Genomic DNA, 12542 nt, shown 5'->3' on the forward strand with positions numbered 1-12542 from the left:
TCGCGACACCACTGGAGGCGGGCTGCACGATGTTGGGGCGTGAGCGGAAGACGGCCTAACGGTGTGCGGACCGTAGCCCAGCTTCATGGAGACGGTTGCGAATGGTCCTCGCCGATACCCCAGGAGCAACAGTGTCCCTAATTTGCTGGGAAGTGGCGGTGCGGTCCCCTACGGCACTGCGTAGGATCCTACGGTCTTGGCGTGCATCCGTGCGTCGCTGCGGTCCGGTCCCAGGTCGACGGGCACGTGCACCTTCCGCCGACCACTGGCGACAACATCGATGTACTGTGGAGACCTCACGCCCCACGTGTTGAGCAATTCGGCGGTACGTCCACCCGGCCTCCCGCATGCCCACTATACGCCCTCGCTCAAAGTCCGTCAACTGCACATACGGTTCACGTCCACGCTGTCGCGGCATGCTACCAGTGTTAAAGACTGCGATGGAGCCCCGTATGCCACGGCAAACTGGCTGACACTGACGGCGGCGGTGCACAAATGCTGCGCAGCTAGCGCCATTCGACGGCCAACACCGCGGTTCCTGGTGTGTCCGCTGTGCCGTGCGTGTGATCATTGCTTGTACAGCCCTCTCGCAGTGTCCGGAGCAAGTATGGTGGGTCTGACACACCGGTGTCAATGTGTTCTTTTTTCCATTTCCAGGAGTGTATATATATATATATATATATATATATATATATATATGTGTGTGTGTGTGTGTGTGTGTGTGTGTGTGTGCGATTAGACCCTGTTGGATGACGCAAAGCTTCTTGATTCTTTTTCCTTTTTTTTCACACTGCTCTCATTTTTTTCAGCATGGGCTCTCTTCCTTTCCCATGTCCACTTTGTTCCTGCTTTCTTTGGAGCTTCGTTCTCTGACTTAGCTTCCCAACTGTCAACTTTCTGCTTAAATACCTTTTTGTCCAAAAATCTCAATAATTTATCTGAGCTTTTCGTAGGTCCTTTTCGACCTCTTGTATCCAGGGTATAGTTTTAAGTCCTTCTATGTATTTAAGAATTTTGTGCGTAAGTCTTGTTTTGGGAATCCTCGAGACTAGTCCATAAATTTTTAATCACCTTTTTCTGATGTCTGCTGCAAGGTTGGACAATTTTTCAGTTGTTTGAAGAGATTGTAGAGTACAGCCCTCTTCTGGTTTCCTTGGCCCTAGTACCTTTCTGGTGATTTTACGTTCTTCCTTTAATAAGTTGCCTAGATCTCCTTTTATTTGGACTGTCAGGGTTTCACTGGCGTAAAGGACTTCAGGTTTTTATACCGTATTACAGTGAATACTTTAACTGATTTTGGACAAGCATTTTTTATTGTACACCTTGTAGGTTCCTCCACAGACTTTCTTTAGTTTTTGGAGGCGAATGTTTTGTGCTCTTTTCTCTCTCCGCGTAGGTTCAAGAATTTCACCTAAGTATTGATATAAACGCATTTTGTAGTCAAGTTTGGGGTGTCAGTTTTTGTGGCGATGGACTCAAACTTTAGGAAAGATATTTGCAGACCAACTTCCTCTGCGCATTCTTTAAGGGATTCAACCTGTTCGCTAGGTGTTATCTCATCATCCGCTAGTAAGACTAAGTTGTAAGTAAAAGCTAAACATGAAATTCTTATGTCATCCTTGACTCGCTCCATTTGTGTAGGTTTCCAGCAGTTTTTATTCTTCAATTCCTTTTTCACATTCGCGGATGACCTTGTCCAGCACAAGTTTGAATAGGAGAGGAGACACACCATCACCTTGTCGGACGCCAGTTTTGATCAGGATGAGCTCGGATATTTCGCCCATGAATTTCATCTCGTATCGGTTAATGCTTCTTTGATGGATCTAACCCTCATCTTCAAGTGGTTGTCGGTCAACTGAGTCGTATACCTTTTTAAAGTCAACAAACGTGCAAATTACTGGGCTGTTTCTGACTGCTTTGTATTTTAGCACGGTCCTTAGACTGAAAATTAGTTCTGTTGGGGTGAACTAATTTTGTTTTACAATTGTTCTTGTGCTCTTTTAAGAAGACAGGCTGATGGAGCTTTGTATGTGACCTGAAGTAGGGATATGCCCATATACAGGATGTACTTAAAGTCTGGGAACACTTTCTATTATTTATTGCACAAGAACTAAACATTGTACAGACGTCAAACATATTGCGTTTTGAAAAGAAACTCTGGAAGTTTTTTTTACAAACATTCGATATGCAAACCATGAGTGACCCGGCAGACGGCAATATGGTAATCGAATTCTTGCCATACTGTTCCAGCATGGCATCGTCGACTATGGCAGTCGCTTCCTGTATTCTCTCCCGGATCTCTGCTACACCACATGGCAGAGGCGGTACATACACCATGTCTATAACGTGTCTCCACAGAAAAAAGTCACACGGCGTGAGAGCTGGTGATCGGGAAGGCCATTTCATGAAACAGCTGTGCTCCCCTTCTGTAGCACAGCCGATCCGTCGTTGAGGCATCTCCGTGTTCTGGTACCCACGAACTTCACGATGAAAATGGGGTGGAGCCCCATCCTGCTGAAAGATGAACGGAGAGTCCGATTGCATTTGAGGCATCAGCCATTGCTGCTAACATGTCCAAGTAGGAATATCCAGTGACAGTGCTCTCGGCGAAGAAGACTGGCCTGTGCAGTATTCGACGTGAAAGGGCACAAAAAACATTTACCTTTGGGGAATCACGCTCAGATTCAGTGCATTCGTGTGGATGTTTTGTCCCAAGATTCGCCAATTATGCCTGTTCTCTTTCCCATTAGTGTGAAAAATGGCTTAGTCGCTATAAATTAAGCAATCAACAATGCCATTACCATTCTCATTCAATTGTTGCAACTGCGAACAAAACTCAAAACGCTTGTCTTTGTCGCCGTCATTGAGCTTCTGCATTAGCTCCAATTTGAATGATTTCATAGACATCTTCTGTCGCAGGTCTTTCCACGCTGTCATTGGAGCCATTTCGAGTTCACGAGATCCACGACGCACCGATTTCCTTGGACTCCTTATGAACGTCTCTCGTACGCGCCCACATTCACTTCACTCACTGGGACGTCCCTTCTCTTCCGGGCACAAGCAACCCGTAGTATCGGATTTGTTGTGCCAGTGGTAAATGGCCTTCCTTGTTGGTGGTTTCTTAACGTACTTGGTTCTAAACATCCGTTGAGCAGCTGTTGCACACTTGTTTTTGTCGAACTCCGACACACAAAAAGCCCTTTCAGCAAGGGCGTACCCGGGATCTGAACTGGGGGCGGGGGGCAGGTCATACTAGTCTCAGGAAACAAGGACTCGAGACAACATACAGCACCTCTTATTAAATAAAACAGTAAACTAGTGAAAAACTGCTTTTAATATACATTTTGACTATAAGAATGCACTTGTACAATCCGAGAATACATGCAGCATTTCTTATTAAATAAAACAGTAAACTAGTGAAAAACTGCGAATATCTTCAATCTTCAAGGGGGGGGGGGGCAGCTGCCCCTCGCTGGGTACGCCCATGAATTTCAGGGTTTCTCTTCAAAATGACATATGTTTGATATCTGTACAAAGTTTGGTTCTTGTGCAATAAATAACTGAGAGTGTTCCCCGACTTCATGTACACCCTGTATTTCTAAGAGTGCGGAGTAGTTATTTGCTGTAAGGGGTTAATGGAGGAGGGACGCTGCGTTGCAGCGTGAGCCAGATTGGAAATTTGAGTCGCTCGGGGGCCGTGTTCGAACGGCGGAAGCGATTAAGACAACCACGCATGAAAAGCGGTAAATCCGGGTTCGAGCCCCAGTCCGGCAAAAATTTTCAGCTCTCGCCGTTTCCCTGTGCTGTTAGAGGTCGCGGGTCCTCACCCAGCCCTTCCTTTTCTTTCCCCATTCTATGTTACTTATAAATAAACCAGTCTGTTTGTCAACAGACTCAAAGACAAAGTACTATTCTCACTATGTTGGAACGATCCGTTTAACAGACGGATTTCTCATCATATGTTCCATACAACAATGGAACGTTTACCAAACGTTCGTAATACATGACGGTTATCTCCAGCAGCTAGCATCTAGCATACTTTCAGATCTCATAAAACTGGCGTAACGGGGAAATCATATTCTTGAACACTATCGCAGGACAATACCCTATGAAGTGTAGCTGTTCTCTCGAATACTAACGTCTATTGAGTGTCTACCGGTAACGTCTTTGTTTCATGTTCCATTAGTCAGTGCAGAAGTGTATTGTTACGTATGAAACACAGCTGCAGCACAACTTGCACACTGAAGCAGTTGTCTGCTTGGAATTTTCCACTGTTTATTAAAATAAACATAGAATACGAAATCACGATTATGAATGCCGGACAAATGTCCTTTGCTTTAGGGTGGGTCTGATATGGTAGGCAACTTAAACAACCTGTAAGTTGTTGAGAATTTCCTGACGAAGTGTCTGTGCAGTATGGTGAAGAAACGACCTCATCTGGCCGGTGTTACTTTGTGTAAAGGAAATACGCGCGGTGCCAAGCACTATATAGAAATGTCCTGGAGACTGGTTCACCTGAAAGTGCAGTCGATTGTTTTGCGTAAGGAATCAAACTGCAGTCTATTCAACGTGTGATCATAGTACTAAATGTCAAGATTGCTGCAGCGATGGGGAAAGAATAAAGACAAAGTAACAGCGCCAGAGTCGGGTCCGTATCCTAGCAACAATTCGGCATCAGTCGCTCGCTCAGAAACTTGAAGATGGACGCGTTTAAAACGACTGTAGTTTGTCTGACTGTGTGATCAGAATTTGACTTGTCAGGAATGGAAAGCAGCGGCCAACTGAATGCGTCTGAGGCTGCAATGAAAGTTTTGCGTCTCGCAGCCAATTGTAATGGATCTGCCGTATAGGATTCTGAAGTGCTTCATCGAAACTCGATGCCTCAGGAGGGAAAAGTTCCCACTACCGCCCGTTTGGCTTAAGATTACCGGTCTGTGAATTCAGGAGGAAAGCGGCGTGCCCGATTACCTTCCTTCGTGCAGCGGGACAGAACTTGGTTGCTGACGTTGGCTGTACACGCCACACGAGGGAGTTCGGTGACGTCGGAGCGCCACAACAGCGTTGTCAAGGATTGGCTCGCAGTTATCAAACATCAACTGTTGATAGAAGATACAGCGAAGCGTGTGCCCGCGTACAAGGCGTGATAGCTAAGGAGCGGATTCATCAATTCGCGAAGGTATTGTGAGACTAATGTTTCCGCGCAATTTTAATCTTATTTGTTTATATTTGTTTCTGCTTGGAGGTCTCCGTAGTATTTTTTGTAGTAATGACTCCGTATTGGGTCTTAGTAATGCATGCAGTAGTTTACGTTCTTGTTTCTTAGTGTCTATGAAAGTCTGGTAGGCATAGACTTCTGGGTAGAGAACCAACTGGCTGGTTAGTGGTGTTTATTGTTTGTTTTGGTTTTAATATGCTCTAGAACAACGGGAACTGGACGTGCAGCTGGTGGAGTCCCGAGTTTTGTAGCCCTGTCTCTAAAGTGCAGTTAGGTACTTCCGCTAATCCGGCAGACAAGTGAGACAGTTCTCGCATTCCCCGTGGGTTAAAGTGTAAGGAAATAGTCTGTGACATCGATGTTTTGGGTGAAACCTAGCAGTGCTCGAACGTCCTAATTGCATTCTGCTAGCGATATGCAGTTCATCCGGGTTCGAATATCGAACAGTTAGATATTTTTAACTGCCATGGAATAATAACTTTATATATGTCAGTAAACCGTCTTGTATGTCTGAAAGATCTGGTGTAGAAAGAAATAGGAAAAATGATTGCGACCAGCCATATGAAATAAACAAGACAGCACACCGCGCTTTGGTTACAAGTTCGTTGGTGCAGCCGCATACCGCAGCAAGTGTACAAATATTAGTTTTATAAATTCAAACGCCGTTTTATTGCTGTACTCTGCTGTTTATTTATGTTCCAGAATCGTTTCATCATATTCAGGTTATTTAATCTGGAATAATACAGTTTTGTTTTTAAATACGAAACTTATAAATTTGAATTGGTTCAGGCCATTTTTTTTACGCGACTAAATTATTACTTTCAGTTATTCGTTTTTTTTTTCTGCCGAACTCTACTACACCTCTCATCTGGTCACTTTGCTTACAAAACATCGAAACGTTTTCACGTCGCTATCATTTCGCTTCATAGTTCCCAAACTTGGTTAGCTAAGTACTGTGTAACACCGCAACTACCCTGGCAAGAACAGAACAGCAGAAATCGCTCACAGTTCTCTTGGGAAAAATGCAGTCTTTGTCAGACCAGTAATGGTGTCACACAGCAGTTAAGTAACGAAATCTCCTTGCTACAAAATGGAAAAAAAAACACGTAAATCGGTGTCAATGCTTTGTTAAGTCCAGTGAGACCGTGACTTCTAACTTAAGACTGGGTGAGGGGAATAGCGTATTCTGGCAGAGTATATTTATGTAAAAACTATGGAGTCAACTGTTTGGAATCTATGAGTATTGAGTGTAATACAAAACTGTGCTATTTCAGACTAAATCCACTAAAGACGTGTGTGGAACATAAGTGAGCATTACACTGCAGCAATTAAAAGCCTTTTGAATGCATCATACGAATATTTGATTGCATTCTTACCGTTTTAGAAATGTAGCTATGTCGTTATCAGAACTTAAGGCAAATCTTTCTTTTATCAAAGTCAAAGGTAATTTTAACTAGACTCCGGATAGGGCACTGTCTTTTTAGCCATCGACATCTTTTAAGCGGCGATCCTCCCCCACTATGTCCCCACTGCTCTCAGCTGTGGACGGTAAGACACCTTTTAATTGAGTGCCCCTATTTTACTCCGTCACGCGCCCGTCTGCAGCTGTCGCCTGATATATCTTCCATTTTAGCAGATGACACGCGCTCAGCTGATCGCGTTCTCGAATTCATTAGTGCCAGTGAGATGACGTCAGTCATTTGAAGCTCTTTTTGGGGACAAGCAAACCCCCTTCTATAGTGGTTTTTTAAGCTGTCCTTCTGTTTTTGGTTTCCTACTTTTTTTAGTTTCGCTCCCATTTCCGCTGGTTTCCAGTTTCGTTTTTTTACCTTTACCTAAGTCACAGACCGGGCGCTAATGACCGTAGCAGTTTTGCGCCCTAAAACCATAACAAAAAAAATTGTTGTTTTCCCATGTTTTAAAGCTTCCACTAAGTCTCTTTTGTCTTCTTTTACACCAAGGCTATAGAAACAATCTGTCAGATATATTGACGCAAAAGACAGCTTGCTGTGAATGTACTCAGCACTATGTTTAGATCCTTACAATGATGATAGCTATACAAGCTGAAGTAGTGCTAATGCTTTTTCTCTCTGTCTTCCAAGTGAACACGTGTAGTGAGTGCAGTTGTTACGTAATCCGTTCTGTGCAGCCTCCGTCTGTCTTTTGTGTCCACACGGGGTCCTGTCAAAACCGACGTAGTTTACGAAAATTGAGGACTTCATGCGGACTACACTGGTGCCCAAAATGAGACATGGAGCCCTTTTGTGAGAAGAGCCATCGAACCTTAAGACAGGAAGCGCACGGCGCTCTACCTACAGTCGTGTAAACAATGGACTGGATACACGAGTCACGCATTATGGAGAACATTCTAATCCTGACACTCTGATACTGGTAGTGTTTCCACACAAACTACTACCGGTGGTTTTCATTCGTCTCGTGTGAAAAACGGAATTCACAGGCCAGCAAAATGTTTATTTGTTTTGTTCAGTTTCGTTGTTGCTGTCCTCGTTGTGTTTTCTTTTTGTTTGCGCGCGTTGGTATCATGTTACGTTTGCGTTAATTGTTTCAAAATGTTAATCGTTCTTTCTGACATGCGCACGTTAATCGAAACCGTAGCGCTGTAGAAATGAACCTGACATCGTTAATTTCAGGATGGCGGGTAACAACTTGTTGTTATGCGCTGCAGCTGTTGGTACTACAATTGCATTGTGTGTGTATTTGCAAGAAAAGCAGCGGAAAAAAGGAAACACACTTGGAGGAAGCCATAGGTGTTATGTCGAGATAATAAAAGCATTAGCAAAATTTGTTACGAGAGCTGCAAGTGGAGGACGTCAAGTCTTATACATAAATTACTTACGAATGGATTTCAGTAATTGCTCAGGAATCGGGCTTCTCAAATCACAAAACAGAATAGTCTCTTGAGAAATGCTATACTTGCAGAAGACAGGCAAATTGTGACTCTGGGATTTCTTGATACAGGAGGGAGCTACTCTAGTTTACAAAACAACACTCGACTATCACATAGTTCATTAACCAAAATAATTCCAAAAACGTGTAAAGCGATTTATAAAGCTATGAAGGGGGAATATGTAAAGGTAAATAAATCTTTAATGCACTAATGGGCAATAAGAACTAGTTTTACTTTTGAATAATTTAATTAATGGAATTAGTATTCCAACAACTTCAAAATTAATAAAAAAAGTACGAAACAGATAAAGCGCTTTTTAACTTGTGCAATCCAGAGTTCAAAAATAGACAATGTAGAATGGAAAGCTAAGAGAGAATTTTTTATTTTAGAGTGTGACTACATACTCTATTCTGGCTTGCTGAAAAGCTGTCTAGATGTTACAAGATGTAGAGGTGGATGGCTGTAGCTGTGATTGTGGACAAGAAGTCGTCTGCAGCATATTCCGCCTACACATCAACGCACAATTAATAGTATGCACTGCGCCCCTTGCTCACCCCCTGCCCCCAACCGCACCATAGTCCAAGCAAGTTTATCTTAAAAAAATCCGAAGGAACACACCAACTTTGAAGCCATAGAATTCAAATAGCTGAAGCGACGCCAGCGCTCCAAGCGGTTACGTTTCACACTGCAGTGAAAAGAAGACGAACGACTTGTGTGATCAAATCTACGGCGAGCCATAGATTTGATCATATTTGTTTGGTGACAGTCGAGATTTAACAAAGTTCCCTATTACACCGTTAAATTGCTTTGACGTAAATATTTCACATATCAGCTTCGACAAAGAAATATGATAGTGTAATACCGGCCTTAAACACGCTGATCTTTGCTGCCACGGAACTCAGGATTATTTGTTTGGTGACAGTCGAGATTTAACAAAGTTCCCTATTACACCGTTAAATTGCTTTGACGTAAATATTTCACATATCAGCTTCGACAAAGAAATATGATAGTGTAATACCGGCCTTAAACACGCTGATCTTTGCTGCCACGGAACTCAGGATTAGTTCCTACTTGCCCCGCCATCTCTCTACACAGTCCATAGATTGATTGAGTGAAACAGCGTTCAGGATCAGTTACCAGGCTGTGTGTTCGGACCTGCTAAGAGTCACAAAGAAGAATTAGTTTTTCGAATCGCTTGTGCAACTAGTATACAAAGCTCGAGTGCCTCTAAACTTCTGTAGGCCACTCAGTGAGTCATCACCAGTAAAATAATTACGTTCGCACGGGTCTTCAGACTGTGTACATGCGCTGAACAGCGATCAATCATTACATACGTTGCTAAGTATTATTAAAGAGAGTTGTAGTTACCCAGTTGTTATGAAACCTTGTGTAACAATTTATAAAGAATAATATGAATTACAACTTTTTACATTAAGAAACTCGTGGTAACCAAAAATTACGTAATAAAGGAATTTAAGGTTTTACTTAATAAATAACTTGCTGGAAAGCAGTGAAGAATATTAAAATAAATAGATGATTTTTAAATAACAATTTAAACAACATTGTGATGAAAACCACAAAAAATTTACGTAGTTCTTTCACTTTCAGACTGCCATGATTATTTCTGCGGGATAATATTATTTTAATTTGTTTTGTTGTCAGAGTGAATGAGGAAATGAATGCGTCATGACTATAAAGTATGAAACACTGAAATTGTGAATATGAATTTTCAGAGTCCAAAAGTGATAATCTGCATAGTATCTGAGTGACAATTCAAAACGATAAGGCACTGTGTGTTTTCTACGAACTGTTTATTAACTGATGAAAAACGCTGATCTTTCTGCGTCAGGTTTGAGTTAAATCATTAAACGTGCTACTAGAGAGATTGTGCTGTACGTGTGAAAAGATTGCTAAAACCTGCGCATGTTCTTGCTCTTCCATTTCTTGAGCCATATGATAGGATGGACTTAGTAACCAGTGGGTAACAATACGAAACACATGTTTCAATGTAAGGAATTTTAGTAGTTTCAGCCAGACCTGCAGAAATTATCTCACTTCATCATTACAATAGAGTTCAGTGTACCTGTGCTTTTCTCTTGTCTCTCGAATGTCACCAGCGTCCAGATGAATCCTGCACAAATTGCTAACATGCACAAATTGCATGGCAGGGAGTATTCCGCATCTTGCAGTTTCAGTTTCTCTCGTCACCAGAGTGCCGCAAAGTCCATCTGTGCACTTCAGAACCGATCTGAACCCATTTAGTGTTGTTTTTATTGTCCTGTTGCGAGCTACATAATGTAGCGAGCTGAATCATTAAGCACAAAAATAGATACCGGTACTGTGACTTTCGGGAGGTGGTTCTGAAATTTAAGCTTTCTAATACGTTATTTTAACACCTTTGGAGCACTTTCAAACTCTGTAAACAACATTTGTACTGGTAAAACATAAAACTAGCATAGGTATCAACAAATCAGTTACTATGTGTTTTTTTTATTTGTGAATTGACCGCTTAGGATCACGCTACAATTTCATTTCTTCTTTGTCTAAAGTTTCCTCTTTCTCCAGTACTCTTTCATATGGACGCTTCTGTTCATCCGTCGAGGCCCTTCCCGTCTTCTCAGTTCTTTCAGCTTGAAATCCTTCCAAATTTTGAATCATGGTCCGAAATGTCTCCCTATTTATCATCTGAAGTTCCTGAATGTTGAACCTTTCCAGATCTTCACGAGCTTCCTTAACCCATGTCGTTGTTGTCTTCTTTTTGCGCAGGTAGTCGAATATCCATTTGCTTAGTCTGGTTCTGTCCATTCTGTACAGGTATCCTAGAAATGATAACCTCTTCTTTTTCTGGTCTCCGAAAGTTTCTCCACATTTTTGTAGATTTCATTGTTGCTCCGAAGTTTCCAGCCAGTTTCGACCTGGGTTGGACGCATGATTTTCCGTAATATTCTTCTTTCTAGTATCTCCAGCTTTTCCAACTTGTAATTCATTTTGAGGCATTTGCTGGCATATAAGCACTCTGTTTTCACCACAGTATTGTAAAGCTTTTTTTTGCATTCCAAGAGATGCACTTTTTGCTGTAAATGTCTTTCCTTAATCCGTGAGCTCTCTCCGTTTTTGAGATCCAGTCCCCCATTGCAGCTTTCCCCAGTCCGTTCACCTGTATGGCTTCACCGACGTATTTGAATTTTTTTACCCTCTCAATCCATCCAATCTGTTTCACGGAACTGAGATCCACGTTTGTCACTTGTCATGAATTTGGTCTTCTCTTATGAGATCCTAAGTCCTGTCTTGCCAGCGATACTTTCTAGTAGGTTGATCTGTACGGCCGCTTCTTCTCAAGTTCTCTGAAAGTATTGCAAAATAATCAGCGAAAGCCAAGCAGCTGACTTTGTTTCCTCCCGATTTTCTTCGTAGATGGATTGGGCTAATCCTTTGATTTTCAAGTTCGGAATTCCAAATTCTCACAATCTTCTCTAGGAGACAGTTAAATAGTATTGGTGATAATCCATCGCCCTGTCGCACACCTGTCTTGATTTCAAATAGTTGCGACAGTTCTCCCATAAACTTCATTTTGGAGTTTGTGCCTGTTACGGTTTCTCTGACAATGTTTGCCACCTTGTTTTTGATCCCAAATTCTCTGATAGTCCTATCTAGGGTCTCTCTGTTTACCGAGTCAAAGGCTTTTTCGAAGTCAATGAAAGAAACCGCTAGATTTTTGCCATTCAGCATTCTGCGTCATGTGTTTTATTATTACTATTATTTCTCAGTTTACGAATTGTTACAAAAATGAATTCCAGGAAGGTGAACACACATGAATTTCATCACAGAATAATGCAAAAGGAAAAAATCATAAATGTTTTAACTTTCAGTTTATAAAACTGTACAAAGCTTTAAAGTGTTTACATTGTACGTCCTTCTTTTCTCTTTCCTTGTTCTTGGTGTCTACAGCGGAGTACCGTCCACGAAGGAGTCGAGATTCCACGTACTTTCATGTGCCCTAAAGAGCCAGTGTTGGGCCATTCAACCTGAGAAAAAGTAGCGAAGAAACAGTTTTTATTAACAGAAAGCCTCTACCGTCAGTAATGATCAGATTCATTTGGAAAAACTCTCTCTCATATTCACGAGATGATACAGGATCAGTCTTGATTTCAACAGGAGCGTATTTGTGGGATACTTTGTTTTGTTTTCATAGTTTTCACCAGATTCTCACAATTGCAAAAAACACATGTTCTCACCAAATGCTTTAATCGTATCTCGTTTGTTCAACTGAAAGAGAACTGCAAATGACTCGACTTCTTTTTTTTCCCCTGAAGTGCTGTCCTTGATGTGTTTGCGCCAAGTGCTTGTGTCAACTATACTACTGAACTAATCAAAGTTACTTCTTCCACACTCAGCGTTCTCTTTTCAATCGCTCGTGAA

Source organism: Schistocerca cancellata, chromosome 3, assembly GCF_023864275.1.
Source record: "Schistocerca cancellata isolate TAMUIC-IGC-003103 chromosome 3, iqSchCanc2.1, whole genome shotgun sequence".
Lineage (NCBI taxonomy): Eukaryota > Metazoa > Arthropoda > Insecta > Orthoptera > Acrididae > Schistocerca > Schistocerca cancellata.